Source organism: Manis pentadactyla, chromosome 2 (genome assembly GCF_030020395.1).
Source record: "Manis pentadactyla isolate mManPen7 chromosome 2, mManPen7.hap1, whole genome shotgun sequence".
Lineage (NCBI taxonomy): Eukaryota > Metazoa > Chordata > Mammalia > Pholidota > Manidae > Manis > Manis pentadactyla.
The window spans coordinates 149376665-149379735 of NC_080020.1; the positions used below are offsets into that span (position 1 = coordinate 149376665).

Below are 3071 nucleotides of genomic sequence, written 5' to 3' on the forward strand. Positions count from 1 at the left end.
GGGTTGGGATGTGAAGGAGTGAAGGACCTGCTCAGGGTCCACACAGCCCAGTAAGCAACTGGGTGGTTATTAGATGGAGCTTCCAACTCCAGGGTCCATGAGCTAAACCATTACAACTCACTGTTCCTTCCTGGATGTGTGTGGGATCGAACCACACAGTGCGCCTCAGCCGCTGGAGTCAGTGGGATGTAGTGCACAGAGCTGGTAGAGTGCTGTGTGACAGTGGAGCCTGGATTTAAGCCATTTATGCTTTTTCAGAAGTGTAACTTGTTCCCTACTTTTCTTCCTGTTTACATATTTATCTACTGAATGAATGAGATTGGACTTCTCATGTTAGCTTCATGTACTTCAGAATTTGTTACCTGTAGCCAACTCTGTTCTGGTCCCATTTAACATGCGAGTTTTCACACCATGGAACTGGAAAACCAGACAATACCTCTGCTGATTAGATAGAGGGAATTCACTGTCTTGTCTCTAACACTCAGTCCCCGCCTCATTCAGAAGCTAGGCCCATCCACAGAGCAGACCCAAAGAATGTCCAAGCAAGGGCAGGACCCCAGGCTCACTCACTCTGCAAGGTCGTGTGCACAGGACCATGCATATTCACCTGCCCTGCCCTCAGCTCTCAACCTGACCTCCCAGGCCGCACCGGGCTCCCCACCCTTCCAGCCTGGTGTCTGCCCTTCTGGGGAAGTAGGGGGTGTATTGGAAATACACATAGCCTCACTGGCTTATGTGGGTTTTTCTCTTTTTTTTTTACATTTCCCAGAAACAATTACTTTAAAATTATGTTCAATTATGAAGTAGAACTAAAGAACATGCCTCTAAGCCATTTATTGCCAAGTCTGAATACTTACTTCTAGGCTTCCTGAAGCAAAGTATCTGGATGGTAAAGGAAGTAAAGGAAGCAAAGGAAGACTTTTGTCGATACTTCCAGAATGGGCATGAAGGTGAGTCAGAGCACCAGGCCCCTGCCTGGGAATGCCGACGCAGAGACGCTGGGAGCAACGGACTATTGCTCTGGATCAGTCCTCTGGATCATGAGCCCTACATGAGCGCCAACCTCTAATCACATACTTGGTTAATTTAAGTTGCAAACAATATAAAGGACAAAGCCAATGTTAATCTGCTGTGAGAGTGTCCTAAAGATAAAGTGAATTGAGAAGGCAATAATCAGTGGAAAATTTAAGTGTCTACCTTAGTACATCAGGTTGAAAGTAATTTTTACATATTTCCCCCTTGAAATTAAATCCAGTGTCAACTTGGGTCATGAATCTTTGCCAATGAACTATTTTACTGACATAAGGTTTAGCTAGAAAGGCACAGAAGCTGTCTTTTTTTAAAGCTTTTGAGATGATCTCATCACCATGAAAAAAAAATCAAAACCCTCACTCTGAAGAGAAATGTTTTAATCGTACTTGTGATTAATCATACCTGGTTTGCTCTAAAATCAATATAATCTTGGTTGTGTATTTAGTATTTTAATGGGTTTTTCTCCAGTATTTTTTTTCCACAATAAAATATTAATTTCCTTCCCTCAGACATTATTCCAATCAGCTTGGTTAATGTGATGAGGCGTGTATGGTTGGCTAAAGAGTGCTGTGTTATTATTAGCCACGAAATGCTTCACACGATGCTGCACCGTCTTTCAGAAGCAAAGGGCACATTGAAATAAAATCACACAGAAAGTGTTCTTACATGTTTATATCTCACAATAGCAATCACTGCCACAGTGCAGGGCATTGCTTAGCAAGTACTGACTAGCTGAGGTTAATTGCCCGGAGTACAGTTAAAGGCCACCAATTCCTCCCAGCTACTCATTAATCCCCAGGAAATCTCCTGAACCCTGGTGGTTATTGTTCAATCCTTTATAGATGATTTTCCAAGTGTTTTGAGTACTTGTTCTCTCCCGGAACACCTACAGCTGGCCAGATCCTGTTTGTATAAAGAAATATTCTTTTTCTTAAAAGTGGATTGAATTTCAGCCTTCCCAAAAAGACCCCTTAAGGACCAGTGGCTCAGAAAAAGCCGCTTTAATTGCATTTTGGCTTCTGTGTTTTGCTAAAGGGGCACGAGAATGGAGAAGTTGGGGACAAGTAGGGGAAGGAAGGAGAGCATGAAGAGGCAGAGGGTCCCAGCCACCCGAATTCTTCCTTGCTCCCAGGAACCGCCCTCTACTGGGCGTGAGAGCAGTGGAGCAGCTAGGGAGAGTAGGAAGGGCCCTGGAGGGATGCGTGCGCGGCAAGGGGCTGGCGGTGTCCTGAAGCAGAGACCCCCCCTCTGTCCACTACCACCTCACGCAGGCACACAGCCAAGGTGGGGCCAGGGCCCCGGACCCACCCAAGACGGTCCACTCCGCAGATGACAGCGACTCTGATAACCCCCTCTGCAAACCTGAGTGGTTTCTGGCAACAGAGTCCCATGTGTGCAGTTTTAATACTATGACAATCTTATAGTAAAGACTAATTTGTTAATTTAGGGCCCTAAATAAAATTTAAATTTTTGTCCTTTTGCAATGAATGGTTTTGTATTTCACTTCAACATTTATTTATTTATACTACACCATGCCTGGAGGCACTGAAATACCTGGTCGATGCAAGGAGTGGACAGAACAAGCACCTATTCCATCTCCCGGCTTCAGTTAATACCTGATAGAGGACGTATCAGATATTAACAGATAGAATTAGGTACTACACTTGATCTTAGCCAAAAGACTGAGAAGCAATTCACCTCGGCTTTTAATATCTTCTAAATCAGGTGTCTGATATTAAGAAGCTATGTAAATAACAGAGATTTTTATAAAACCAAAAATCAATTATAGCTGTCCAATGTTCAACTTTTTAAGAAGTTTTAGTTTGTGTGTGTGACAGAGAGAGAGAGACAGAGACAGACAGACTCTTCAGAAGTCAGTCAACTTTTATATTCTATATGTTCATATCCCTTTTTCCAGAATCATTTCTTTTATTTGTTCTAAATAAGAAAAAAAAATTTCAAGTGAAAATATAAGATGTCCTGAATATATATTTTTAAAATTAAGTATATCCCTATTCTGACTTGTAGTTATAGGTCCT

At 42.7% G+C, this 3071-nt stretch overlaps 1 pseudogene; it reads right to left on the reverse strand.

Annotated features, from left to right (window-relative positions):
- Positions 1-2552: 2552 nt before the first annotated feature.
- On the reverse strand, positions 2553-2726 carry LOC118923509 (U2 spliceosomal RNA; annotated as a pseudogene).
- Between the last annotated feature and the right edge of the window lie 345 nt (positions 2727-3071).